General features: G+C 39.8%; 1 protein-coding gene across 1 annotated transcript in view; it reads right to left on the minus strand.

Annotated features, from left to right (window-relative positions):
• Positions 1 to 15283, minus strand: part of LOC114571961 (double C2-like domain-containing protein beta) — a 70859-nt gene that overhangs the window by 38641 nt on the left and 16935 nt on the right.

Consider the following 15283-nt stretch of genomic DNA (forward strand, 5'->3'; position numbering starts at 1 on the left):
AGCCAGACATGTGTGTGCTTTGTCTGTATTAGTCCAGTGCCCGTTCAAAATGTGCCTGTTCGGAATTGGCTGAATGCAGATTTTAGATAGATAGATAGATAGATAGATAGATAGATAGATAGATAGATGGACTTTATTAATCCCAAATTGGGAAATTACTCCGTTACAAGCAGCAAGTTACCAAGGACAATCCCCCAGCTAAGTGTGAAGTCGATCAGATGAATGGTTGTTTAGAAAATAGAAGGACATGCATAAGCCTACATATATACAGAAAGCCCTTCCATTTTAGTTAGATGCGTCTAACTGTAGTGGCCTTCTGTAACGGCTGACACCTGCCACAGTAATAAAATGAATGAATGACAACGATACATCAATAACAGTGGACTTGTGCAGGGTGACACTGCAGTAAATTACTGTTGGATGCAATGGATGAATGAGAAGGATGAGGAATGGATGCATGGGTGTGAAAATTTAAAAAGGCAAATATTAGGTGTACACCTTGATAATCCGTTCATTCGTTTAAAAAAAAAAAAAAAAAAAAAAAAAAAAAAAAAATGACATGTTTTCTCAATACTCTTTTCCAAAACAGAACACACAGCAGCTCTCCAACATATTTATATAGAGTGATTCATCGGGTTAACGGACCCTTTTGGAAATGTGTGGATCGCATGAGCTGTGCAGGTGACACGGCACAATGTTAAATATAGGTAACCGTTGTTGTATAATTGAAATGTTAAACTCAAGGGTTTGATTTAATGTCAAATTATTGGCACTTCAGTGATGCTTACCAGCATCTCGGGACACTAACGTTACTGCTGCAGCGCAATGGAAATCTCTGTACGTGTTTTGCCATCGGCAAAAAGCTGCATAATTATTTCTCCAGTCCGGCCATGATGTTACTTCTTCTTTTGTAGGCTATTAGTTTGGTTTGTGGGCAATATAAATGCCGGGTGCGATTTGTCGGGGGGGTCATGGGATTTCCTCCTTTCTGGTCTATATCCTCTGCTGAATTATTTGTATCACCAGAGGAGACAGAATGTATCCCCCCCTCAAAGTGATCAATGCTACTTCACCAATAGACCATATATTAAATACCTAAAATAGAAGTATTTTAAACTATTAGCGTTGTAATGTGAACAGTCTTTAGTGCCATTGAACAATAAAATCAGAGCAGCAGTTGCTGGTTGTATTTAGCTACAGAGCTCAGTACGCCGCCTTCCACCGGCAGTTGTTTAGCCCCCAATCGGTGACTGTGAGCCAGGGACAGGCACCGCCAGATGACACTGCTATCAGGTGCTATTATATTTTTGAGGTAGCCAGAAAAAATGAGCGTCTTGCGGCATGACAGTTAAAGGTGCTGTAGGTAGGTTTGGAAAGATCCAGGACTTAGTCAAAAAATTTGAACATCAACAACTTCTCAGTCCCTCCCCCATTTTGGCTAAAGCCCAAAACGTTCTCCTAAGCCCCTCCCCCCACAAGGGAGAATGAATGCATGTGCATGAGCAGTGATTGACATACAGTTAGACCCTGAAGTAGGTTGTCTGTGCCTCTACACATGAGTTGCTTCTCCCTATGTCTTTTAAAATTTCTATTATGAAATAGCCAGTAAAATAAAGGCTTTCTAAATAATTTTGAAGAAGAGTGCCTTGGATTTTCCTTTTTTTCTACACTTAATTGAATTCCCGACCCCAAAGAGTACCTTTAAACATCTGACTGAACTTCCTGAGCACCCTGGACTTTTTTGTCTTTCCACAAATTTGATACGGTTCCTTTTTTACAAGAATTGCTTGAAAGTCTGTGTTTTCAACGGATAACATGTTTCAGTCTGCAACAGAAACACATTACTTCTGTTTGGAGTCGTGATCTCAGGTGTAAAACCTGGTTAAACACAATGAATCACTATGCAGTATATAAGTACTGCAGATTTCTTAGTTTGTGAATTACTTTTTGACAAAAGAATATAAATTTGTTAATGAATAGCCCATATACTATATGAAACATTAAATTGTTCCTCATTTGATAGAATAGTAATGCTGTATTTTGTCACCTTCATCAAATGCTGGCTTAAATACATTTCAACATATTGGGGTTTCATAAGGTCAGAAGAAAAGAAAACTTTATGAAGGTAGAAAATTGGTTGATTTTGCATTTTGCATTATTATTATTATTATTATTATTATTATTATTATTATTACTACTACTACACATACGTAAAAATGGGGTCTGTGGGATCCAACACATTGAGGAAATAAAGCTTAAAAAACGCAAGGGTAAAAATTGTAATGTAAAAAGTATGAGAAGTGAAGATTAGAAATGCACATAAAAATGAAAAAAAGTAATTGATTAAACAAGGTAAAAACAAATTCCCTTGTTCACATAACTGTACAGCAGGAGAGCCTTTGATTACAGCATGGGCCAGAGAATATTAAAGCATGACAACCTACCATTTCAGTGGCATACTACTGCTTGAAAATCCATCAGAGCATTAATTAATAACTATGATTTCCCATGGTTGATAAAAAACGAACAACAACAAGCCTAGCCAATTAAATGAATGGCCAGCGGAAGGAAGAAGTGGGGTGAATACATGTGCTCCTTCATTTGTAAACACTTTGATTTACTTTGGGCATCTCATTACTATCAGCATCATCTCATCAATATTGCGTTAACAGACCATTACACTGTATATTCATTAATTTACAAAAAGAACATGAGTTGGGCTAAATGAGTTGAAATGAGATAAATGAAAGCTCAGTCTACCGATGCCAAACTATCTATCTATAAATAGGTGCATTAGACATGGACTACATGCTTTAAGTGGCTTTGAAATTACTGCAGAAGTGTTCTTGTCGGGAAGATGACAGAATCCTCTCATGGTCTTCATGGTGTTGGTTTCTACAGAGCTGCTTGTCCCTTTGGTAAAAACAAAAAAGCACACGTGCATAGGTGAGGACTCACTCCACCCACGGCAGCCGTTATCAGACAGCTGCAGAGCTCTCACAGCTGACCTGCTGACCACCAGAACTCTCAGATATCTCCATGTGGCTGGGCACCCATGGGACACACTGTGCTCTACACCACGAGGGCTCTTACTTCAGTCTCAACACGTTTAGGTCATGGGTGAGTTACACAGAATTCTCATGTATTTTTGCTAAGTGGTATCTTGCCAGTGTCGGAGCTACCACTGAGGACACCAAGGTCACGTCTGTCTGAGAATTCATAGTTTTTTGGCAAACTTGGGGAGTATTTTTAAACTCAGCCAACACAATAAATCAGTATTTCTCCACCTGACTTTTATTCCTGGCAGCGTAGTGAGGGCTTTAACATAATTGGGACGTTTTTGTTGGGAAATAGATTGGCAAATGAAATTTGGTACCAACCATATAAAAAAAAAATAGAGACAATGAAGAGGATTATTTTAGTTATAGTTTAGTTAGTTGAGTTAAGTTAGTTTAGTCGAGAGAGACTTTCTCGAAAGAAGAAAAAAAAAAAGAAATCTAACTGAACAGCTATCCTACCTCAATAAAAAAAGAAAAATGATTCCTCTCCTTGCATCTTAGTCCCACCCACTGGAGATTAGAGCAGAGGAGTCGAGCAGGAGACTTGAGCAGAGAGGAGTTGAGGCAATATGCATTTAACAACACAAGACATCTCTGCCTTGGCGCTGTCATTAACAGCGACGTCAATTAAAAATGCTGTGCAGCACAACTGCGTCAGCTGTCTATTGTTTTGTCATAAGCTGTATTTTATGCTCTTCATCCAAATCTGCCTATAAGCTTAAAATCTTGCACACACCTGAATAAATTATTGACACTGGACATGCCTGTCCCTCGGCAGGCCCTGTAGCCTACGTTGCTTTTTAAATGATGTATTGTATTAATGTATGAGTGTTTTCTATAGCGATTGACTTTAATGATTAGAGAGGCTCCTTGTAAACGTTTCCATGCGCGCAGTAATGTCACTGCAGCTGATATCATCGGACATCTCTCTCTCTCTCTCTCTCTCTAAATGACAAAGGGCTCTAGATTCCCCTAAAAAATATATATACAGTATATCTCCATATTTTTGGATAATGTGGGTTAAATGATGGAGCAGGGACTGTAGGTAAAGCAAAATGTAATGAAAAATTAAGCACAGCACATAGGAAAGGAAAGTGATGGCAATCGAGAACCCAATGTCAAAATATTGAGTCAATAGCGTTTACTTGAGATTTTTTTGTCCTAATAATAACAATTCCTAGCAGCAACAGTCTACGCTTTCCTCCAAACAAAACCATTTAGCAATTTATTTTTCAAGATGAAAAGTGACTATCAAACGGTGGTGTCCCTAAAATGACTCACACACACTATTATTTGAATGGAAAGGGGACAACATCATAACCACAGATGGAAAATGCAGTGAGTGCAGTAATAAGTACATTCGACAGGCACCAAGCTTTAATAGTTTTCCATTCACAGTGCCACCAAACCACATGGATTTGTCTGGTATAGCGTGTCCAGGCTGGTTCTGAGGATGAAATCAATCAATTGGGCTTAAAGAATGAAGTCTGGACAATGGTGCTGCAGTATTGATCTTTCTCAGGTAAACATTAGTCAGCCTGTCAAACGGATATTTAACACAGTGGCCTTGCCCATGAGCTGACAAAAGTAAATAATAGTAAGCAGCATCCAAAAAAAAAAAAAAAGTCAGATTCAAACCAGAAGAGTGACAGGAAGCAGGTGAATTCAGAGTATTAAGTAATACTATGATGTTTGCATTACAAGTCTAAAAGAAAAAGCATAATCAAACGAAAAAAAACATCCAGCTTTTATGTCCATCGGCCTCCATCAATATGATTAATGCATTCACGTTGCTCATGAGTATAATATAAATAATAAACATCTAGAATGAGAGCGAGATTGGTGGGAAGGAGGGGGTACGGCCAATTTGTGGAGGAGCATTCATCCAGTCCTTCTGCATGGCGAGATAATCTCCTCCCATTACTACAGCACAAAGCTGTGCAGGTTTTCCATTAAGTGTACAACCACAGCCTCCTCAGCCTCTCAGCCAGCCATTAGCTCTGAGATTAAATAAACCTCTATTTACATACAGTAGCACTACTGCATGCTGAATTTTTCAACATTTGGCACCACACAGGATGGGGAAATTGCATACATTTTCTGATAAAGATCAAAGGAACTGCTCACCCTATCCTACTCTCGCCCTTGGAAGTATGTGCAGACATATCTTGAATTCCTAATTTACTTCTCTGCTTCTTTTACAAAGTGCAATGCTGAGTGTGTGCTGTAAGAGCCTGTATGCTGAATAGAGGATGGACACCCGAACCGAGCCCGTCGGGATCAGTCAGGATTCGTCGGGACCCGACGGGCCGGGCCGGGTTTGGACAGATATTTAGAAATGATGTTCGGGTTGGGCTCCGTCACATCAGCGCAATAAGGCACTGAACATTTTTAATTTAAAAAAGCTTATTATGTAGGTGCGTGCCTGTGTTAACATGCGCTTGTTGCCCCGTGTGCGCTGATGCGTTCATTTGTTGACATTTCCGAATGCCTTCCTACAGTTGCTTAATAAAAGCGGGCTTTCCAAAAAAACAAACGTACACGTGTCATTAGTATGAGAAAAAAAAAAAGATTTCAACTGTGTCGGGCTCGGGTCGGGCTCGGACATAAATATCTTAATGCCTGTCGGGCTCGGGCCGGGTTCGGTTACTGCTCTGTCGGACGTGGGCTGGGCTCCGACAGAAAAATGCGGCCCAATCCGCACTCTAATGCTGAAGGTGGACTGAAGTTAAAAAACTTCCTGTAGTGACTCCGCTCCCTACATCAGTGTTCTCCAGGTTTGTTACAACAATACAGTTCCAACTTAAAGTGAGTATATGTCATTTTTAAAGGTTTCTAAGCCTGCGTTAGTGAGTATGCAGGTAAAAGGTAGCAGGAGATATCTTTATATAGGCCTAATTGTATTTTAATTTTATTTTAGAAGTTATCTGTAGTTATGGCTGATACTGGGGCAGGACCATCACAGAAAAAAACGGAAATAAACAAAGAACTAAAAGCTAAAAGGGATAGACGACAGGCGAAACAGAGTCAATCTCGGTCGGCTTTCAACAGATGGAGACAATTATAGGATTATAAATGATTCAAAACTCACCCTGAATTGGCCCTCAGTTATGTGATATGTCTATTTCATTCAAAAATAAAATAACTTTAGATTGCACGATGTGGTTGTACATCAGTAGACAACATTAAATTATGTCCCCTTCCATTTAGCGCAGATGTTTTATTCCTTTTAGTCTGTGTTTGTGTTGGCCTACTATTTTTTTTTCTCCCCTTTGTCCCCCTTACCAGTGTAAATCGTCCTTGGGTTTCATGAAAAGCGCTATATGAATCTAAGTTATTATTACATTGGTTGCTACAACAATCTCTTAATACTTTGGCTCGTGACACAGTGATACCAGGTTTAGCTCACGATACATCCAAAGTAGGCTACATTACCGTATGAAACACTTGCAATGCAACGATGCATCTGTTAATGAATGATTTTCTGTCTGAGCAACTATATAACCTCCCGGTAACACTAACTCAGTAATCTACAGTGGGCTACAGCACCGTAAAGAAAAGACCTTTACGACAGCAGGTGTGGTTAAAACACTACCGCTTTCGTCCAAAGGGCTGCTGGGGTAAGTATGTCCAAGTATGTCTCCTATCAATGCTGGCTTTCTAACAACAGTCAGTCGTGGCCATGGGAAAAGCCCACCAAGACCTTAATCTTTGACGCAAATGTGTAAAAAAATGTTTTGATCCTATTTTGAAAAAAGGACAAAATATGCACAATAGCCGTATACTGAGGAGGATTAAGCCGCTGACACATAATCCACAGCAAAACCACGAGGTGGGGTGCAGAGGCGGCGTCACACGATTTTGCCGGGGCTTCAGCCCCAAATGTTTTGAGTGTAGCCCCGAATGTATTTTGAAAAGTTGACTGACAAATATGAAACCGGACAGTAGCCTATGTAAACCCCTGAAATCATAAGTTGCCTTATTTCATTGTGCTAGAACTCAAGGTAGAATTGTAACTTTTCAGTTTTCAGTTTATTCTTCCGGGGTAAATAGAACAGGCAGCTACGTGCGGGGTCTGACCATCATGCCATATTTCTTACTATCACCTAGTAACCGTCTCTAAGTGAGGAAAGCTGTGAAAGGTTTAATTTTCGGAGAAATTAAAGCTAAATCGAATACATTGATGCCATCAACACAAAGTTTAGGAGGCCAATACTAATGATTTAGTTTGAAGTTCCCGTGACGTTTACAGTCTATGGTTCAGACTCAAACACACGGAGCTCCAAAGCAGACCTGTGCATCGCTTAGTGTCCACTCTCTCTGTAAAAATAGAGATGAGCAGCGCGCCTTCCGTGGTCTGTGCAGCTTCAGGTTTATAACGGACGTGCTCTGCTGTGGCCATGCTGCGGCTGATGTGACGCGTTTGTGCTCCGTGTATTTCTGCCATAGTTTCGGTTTTCCACCTCCGACGTAGAGCAGTGGACAGCCACTTCCCTAAACTTTCACTCATTCAGAAACCAGAGACCCAAACGGGGCTCTGGGTCTGTCAGAAGGTCTGAGATCTACCGTATCAGCAGAGCAATCACGTAATGCACAGCAGACTACAGTGCAGGTAGATTATTTTCTGAAATATAGTGACTTTATTCTTGTAATAGTAATAATTGTTATTTTTCTCAAAATATCACGATTCCTCCAAATCTCAGAGAACACAGATATATTTTGAATGTGCAAAGTTTTGAACATGAGCAGAAATCTTGCTCAAAAACATCTGAAATATTACAGTCCAGGGGTTAATTAATTCATTAAAATGAATTAATGTATCATTGAGGTGAATAATTGTCATATGCACATTTAAGGAGGTTACTTCCTCAACAAAAGATGCAAAAGAGGAGGGAAGAGTAAATGATGCCTAAGCTACATGTGTGAGGCTACATGTGTGCTGACTCAGATATAATTAAAAGCCAATCTACAGGAGAATAAATAGATGAATGCAATACAGAATGCCTGAGAGCCTTATTGCAATATATTCCATTATGTTTATATATATTTGGACTGTAATCTATGTTTCCCTTTACATAAAGATATTTCCAGCATAAATTGATTCAGGAAAAGGTATAAATAGGTGCATAAAAATTCACCTGAATGCAGGAAATTAAGTGTTTAATGTTAAAAAAATTCTGGGACCTCCAACATCATATGTTGCCACACAGATCTGGAAACAAAACCTTGATCTTTGGGTTGCCAGATCAAGTTATGATTAGGTTATGATTAGGCCTAATAGTGGTGCCATCTAAATAACATCTACAAACTAGGCAGCTAAAATGAACATACACTGGTTATTAACAAGCTGGGCAAGCCAATCGCTGTTTTGCATTGCATTCAGTTTATTTAAATGGGTCCGGGTTAAGCCCCGAATATACTCAAGTCCTAGAAACGCCCTTGGTATGGCGCAGAGCAAAGAGGCAAAGTGCAGCGCAGGAACGTTCTGGAATTGGTTGTGCCTTGAATAGGTCAGCAGCAACAAAGTCAAAGTTAAAATAATTTGAACTTTGAGCGCAGGTGGCAATTTTGAGTGGTGCGTGGCGCTGCGCCTAGTTGGGCGGCACCGCTCTCCCCATAGGAAAACAATAAAACAGCCAGCGCAGAGCGCTTTTACCGCGTATCATGTGTAGGCAGCTTTAGGGCCACATGTGAAAAATGTATTGGTGTTCGGGGTTTAAAGTCAGAATTCTGAGTTTTCCACAAAAAGTAAGAGGAATTAAAATTTCAGCAGACATTGTGGCCACAAGTGGTAACTGCAGAATATTGGCATGCTGAATTTTCCTTCATGTCCCATTCTTCTCTTAAGCCAGCCACTTCAAAGACATCATCATTAGGTGGCCTGACTGAGAGCGAGAGGAAAAGCACCAAAAGGGAAATTATGTTTCCTGGTGTGTTTAAGTCTTACTTTTGTGATAAAACCATTAAAATGTTCATCTGTGACAGGCTAAAATACTGTATAGTGTAACGTAGCACAAGTAGACAAGAGACAGTTAGTTAAAATGCAATATCTATCTAACATTAGATAGTTAAGGTTAGTACTAATATTAGCACAAGTAAGACTATAGCAACAAAAGCCATTAATGGCTGCATTTGATTGCTTTTGAATTAAGATTTTCATTTGAGGAAGAATGTGTTATTTCTTCTTTAGAAAAAGATACATGCATCTCAATGAGCGGAAGCAATAGAATCCTTTTCAATGAGAGCAAGATGTGAATTATGCTAATTTTCTTTGAATGTCTAACAAATTGTTTGAGTGACATTTGAATTGAGAAGAAGGATCATTGAGAGACACTCATCTCATCTCAGAATGCAGAGTTACTTGTGGTTCCTAGCTCTCTAAAAGTAGAATGGGAGCCAGAGCCTTTAGCTATCAGGTTCCTCTCCTGTGGAACCAGCTCCCAGTCTGGGTTCAGGAGGCAGACACCGTCACCACATTTAAACATTTAAGAGTAAACGTAAAACTCTCCTCTTTGATAAAGCTTATAGTTAGGAAGTGAGGAGTTGCAGCGTTGGCCTAGACCGGCGGGGGAGGGTGTATAGCTTCAGACATGGCAACCCTTCTCTGCTTCTCTTCATAGTCATCAGATTCATCTACCAATCCTTATAGAGCTGGCTCAGGTTTGCCTTGGACCAGTTCTTAGTTATGCTGTTATAGTTTTAGACTGCCGGGGGACTTCCTTTGATACACTGATCTCCTCTCTTCTCTCTCTTTCTATCTGTGTGCATCCATGTCCCAGAAAATCTTGTTACTAACTTAGCTCTGGGGAGCTTATTTCCCAGAGCCCTTATGTTTTCTCGCCCCACAGCTTTCCTTGGATTAGGATGGCGCCTTAATCATGGTTGCAGCTGTAGCCGTGGTCCTGCTCGGTGCCCTGCTACACTCTGCAGTGCCCTGCTACGTACTGCTATGCCCTGTATGCCCTGCTACACCCTGCAGTGCCCTGCTACGCCATGAACTACTACAACTATTTCTAGTTCCATTATCTTTATTGTGACTATAATTGCCACTGTTCATCACACCCCCAACCGGCACCGTCAGACACCACCTAACAAGAGCCTGGGTCTGTCCGAGGTTTCTCCCTAAAAGGAAGTTTTCCTCACCACTCATGGTTTCTGCCTAAAAGGGAGTTTTTCCTTGCCACTGTCACACTAAATGCTTGCTCTTGGGGGAATTACTGGAATTGGTCTTTGTAAATTATAAAGTGTGGTCTAGACCTACTCTATCTTTAAAGTGTCTTGATATAACTCTTGTTATGATTTGATACTATACATAAATTGAATATTTAAGTGCACATAAATCACAAGAACATGAATGAATTTAATCAGCAGTGTGATGTTGGCGAGTGCATTTATAAACAGGTAGGCTAGTTGTTGGAGTTCCCCCGGGGTGGCAGTTGGTGTCGCAGGTGCTGGTTGTGCTCCACATCACTCTGCTTCAGGGGGAATAGTTGGTCGTGTTGGCAGAGAGTGCTGTTCTGTCAAGGTGCATTATTCTTTTCACCTTGCGCCTCGTCCCCAACTTCAGCACTGCATGGCTGCTGGTCTATCATAAGAAGCAGCTCCCTCTGTCTTTCCCTCTTTCTCTACCATCACCTACCACCTTCTCCTCATTTTATCTGCCTTCCTGTCTTTTTCTTCCTCCCTCTGAGAGCTGTTCTGACACAGACAGATCCCATTAACCCTACTTGTGATTTGTCCTCTACTCTTGACAAGCAGGGGTTGCACACAAAAAGAACAGACGTGTGTTTAAGAAAAACAGAAAATCTAAATTCATACACGTCACTGAATTAGTTTTCCTTTTCCTAATGTTTTGTGACAGGCCCAGCCAGCAATGCAAAAGAAAGAATGACCCCTGTCAAATAAAATGACAGAGTGACTGAATGATATCCCCTCAGGTTAAATGTGTTATTTCATTCTTTGTGTGTTTAATAATTCTCCTGCCATTTTTGGGTGCTCTTGGGGAGAATAAACACTGGGTCCGGCTAATATTTGTCTCAATTTCATGTTTTCATATAACAATTTACCACATGGTTTTGAGTTAGAAACATACTCATGATGCCCGGGGTTGCCTTATTTCTTGTTTTATCTCCCATGAGATTGAATTGCCCTCCTAACGCTGATCTCTGACCAGCCTGCTGTTACAACTCTGAAGCAAAGCTCAGCACTAACACAGCCACATTTTTTGCCACTGACCCAATTAGATCCTGCATGGATCCTGTGATACATATTTCTTTCTCTCCTCTTTCCCTTATCCACCTTTTCCCCATTTTTTCTCTGCTCTTTTTTGATGAATGACTTTGCTTTTTAGGACAAATGACAGGCCCATGATTAATTGTGTGTGCTCTTACACTCTTTCGCCTTCTCAAATCTGTTTCCATTTCAATTTCTCACCATGTAACTAGAAATATTCTATCCTGGGTTTGCCCCATCAGCATATTCCCATAAATAAAAGACGGGGAGAGGTTGAGGTGGAGCGGAGAGAGGGGTGGAGGGAAGTGTGGCCCAGAGGCAGGGCAGTGGGCATGTGCAATATGGAGGAGTGAATGGATGGAGAGGGAAGGATAGAGATGAGCCAACTGCTCCAGATCAGGAGTGTGAAGGTGACTGCAGTGAATAAGACAGAGACATAGAGATTAAATGAAACAAAATATAAATGCAAAGAGAGAGAGAAGAAAATAGACATATGAGGAGAGACAAAATGCAATAAAAAAAGTTTTTAAAAAAAGCCTGAAACTGAGATAGATAGATAGACAAAAGCAGGAAGAGACATGAATTAAAACTGCCAGAGAAACGGGGATAAATTGACAGGACGGATGAATAAAAAGGTGGATGGAATATATAAAGATGTCAGAATCATTTCCACAGCAAGAAAGGAAATCAATGAAAAATCCTCCTTTTATAATTTGACTGGAGCAAGGTGTGCAGCCAGTGCCCCGTGGCAGGGCGGCATGCTGTGCTTAATGAGGCAACAGTGCAGGCAATTAGTTCCTGATATGACATTATCAGTCACCAATAAGTGAACACATCATTAACCATTAACCCCTCCAATAGCTTTGCATCCTCTGCCTCTCTCTTACATACAAACTGCACATGCATTTCATTTTCTTCTCTGAATCTACACAAATGTTTTTAAATATTATTAACATACACACCTTTCTCCAGATATTACGTATACATATATACTGTATACTACTAATTCGCAACAGCAAATACGTTTTAAAGACAACACAAATATTTTTTATCAACATTATGAGGAATCTTTGTTAATTAACGTATTTGACAGGTATCAGCAAAATATTTTAACTAGAAATAGGCATGAGTAATAGATTAAGAGATTACTAAATCTGACATATACCTACATGTAGTTCATTGTTTTTCTCCCCTATTCTATTTTTTCTTTTAGTATCTATGGATTGTAAGCATGCATGCACGTTTAGAAAAAGATGTAGTGCTGCACGCTCAAGACAGCATTATTAAAATCCTGGCCTGAAAATAATTTATGTTTTGGGAAAATAGGTTTAGAAAAAGTGTGGGTCATGTTATATTCGAGGACATCATTTGTTTTTCAATAAAAAGAGTTTCCTCCTACAGAGACTGTTGCATTATGTTGTTTGCAGCCTTATTGTTGCCCGGCTACTGGGTGTCAAGTTGTCTGTCAAGTAAATTTGTAGTTCGTCTTTAAAAGTTATTCAGCCCTAAAAGTGTTTATTTAGCCCAGGTTACCTTGCAGGAGTTTCTGGCAACTTGTGTAATGGGTTCTACTGCCATGGAGGAAAAAAATGTACATGAGAAAATGAGTTTAAAGAATCTCCTGACTTTGACTGCAGAAACAGACTGTGGACCGAACCATCTGTCAAGCAACCAGGAACTGTTTAGGCAACTCGCAGCACTTTGGTAAGGTTTGGGAAATGTCATGGTCTTGGTTAAATACAGGAAAAGTCAACAGTGACTTGAAGCACAAGGAAGGTATGTTTACTTTTTTAACATAAAGTATTGATGCAGGACTCAGGAGGCAAACCCTGATCTCCAGTATCAAAATCTTGCACTTTTGTTAGTGCTAGTGTGCTTCCATGAAAATGTGGAAGTTGGAAAAACATCCTTTATTTCACTGCATCTGCACAGCATCTAGCCTTATAAGCAGCATTTCCAAGATTTGGCTTCATGCTGTTAAAAACTGCACCACTGCTTCCAGCCAGGCCATGCCAAATACAAAAGTTGATTTCCACTTCAGTAAACAATTCAAAGGTCTACACTCCATTGGGAGCTGACTAGTGCATGAAATGAGACATTATTGCACTCCCTTGTCTTTTTCTGTGAAGGTAAGGGGTGAAATAGGTTTCCACTTCTTCAAAAAAAAGCAAAGTGCTAAATAAGGGCTTTGATTGGACATTCTAAGCATATTTGAGCGTGGCGAGGGTCTGATCGCACAGGGGAATAGGTTCCTCAACAGTTTCCTGCTGCAGCCCTGCCTCACTAGACGAAGAACAAGGAAAGAAAGAGGGGGAAAGAAGGAGAAACAGGAACAGGGGGGAGAAAGCATAAAAAATAGATCATGCCTAATCTGCAGTTTCTGTTTTCTCCTAAGTTTTTTGCTCTACTTACGGACTATCGTCTAGGCTACCTATTTAAAGTATAGCTTCAGGAAACCTTTAAGTCGGCATCAGTAAAATCACAGCATATTTCTTTACTTAAAAAGGCAGAGAAGATTTTGCTTTGAGTTTTTACACGTTTTAAAGGGAAGTGTGACATTTACAAGAGTCATAGGTCATGCCGCAGGTTTGTCTAGTGAAGTGAGACAAAGACAGCTGTATTAAGCTCAAAAAGTGTATCTACTGTCATTCTACTGGCGACATTTAACATCTCATCATGATTCGGTAAGAATATTTCAGGCTTAAATGGATGTCTACATTTTCTTCAGCTGTTAATTAACCTCTTGCACCTTAAATTATTCCCTCATATATTTCTCTGTGGTTGGTTGAATTGATTTTTTTTCTTATCTTATTTCCATATGGAATATAATTCCCCCTCTGGGAATCAATAAAGTAGGTCTTCTTCTATATACAGTATATATTTTCCATCTGCTTGTTCGATACTTCATTAATATCCAATGATCATCTAAAGATGCCATGGTTCAATAGCTTTTCTGAATGTTAAATGCATCTTTTATGCACAGTTCAAAAAGACCTGTCTCTGAGCCAGAAGCTAATAGCTTCTAATGGGAGAAATTCGAACATTGTGAAATCGTGGGAACAGAGTCCGAGATCAAGAGAAGAAGAATGCATCTCCTTGCATTAAAGAGAAGCACCTGCAGCAGCTTTAGTTTGGAGGAGCTGAGACCCAATGCTTTAGGATTTAACCCCAGAATACAGCTGACAGGAGTAAGAGGTAGTTTTTTCTTGAATATAACAATTTCCTTACATATTTTTACCCAGAAGTCATTAATGAAGGGACATTCAAATATACAGTGGAAATATGTACCTTCAGAAAGCTTACAATTATAAACAAATTTCCAGAGCAATGAGTTAAACTTATTGCGTTTCACCGGTGTGATTTGGAGCCTGTGTATAACCCTAAACTGCATCTCCCGGACTTTGTTGGTAAATAAGCAACCTGCAGGGCCTGACCAAACCCATCCCACACATCATCATCATGGATGTTTAGTTATTTGTACAGTAATAAACATGTATGTGTTTGAAAGTGCTTATCTGCGAAACAAGCATCTGTAATGATGGACCCCCATAGGGTAACCAACCTGTGGGAGTTTGCATTTTGAATCTGAAGTCATTCAGACAAAAATAGGTTGAAATAAAATATAAATTCATCTAGATTTATAGAATCTGCTGCCCTAATATATCTGCAGTAAGACAATAGCATTGCCCTTTTTATTCTTGGAGGACAGAGGCAGCCAGTTACATCTCTAATCCAGACATATTTAGCTGGATAATCACCTTCCATTGTATAATCCTCAGGTTAAGTAAGGCTTCATGCAATAGAGATAGACGTCATTCACATCTCTTGCATCTCTTAACTAAGACAAACAAGCATAACAAAAGGTAAGCTTGTATAAGTCTATTTTTTCTGTGCTAATGATTTGTAGTATCAGCTTGTTTTACTCTGCAATGTTTAATAATTCAAAATAACTGGAGCCATAGTTCATTTGTAGTGAGCAAGCCATAAACAGA

This window comes from Perca flavescens, chromosome 2 (genome assembly GCF_004354835.1).
Source record: "Perca flavescens isolate YP-PL-M2 chromosome 2, PFLA_1.0, whole genome shotgun sequence".
Classification (NCBI taxonomy): domain Eukaryota; kingdom Metazoa; phylum Chordata; class Actinopteri; order Perciformes; family Percidae; genus Perca; species Perca flavescens.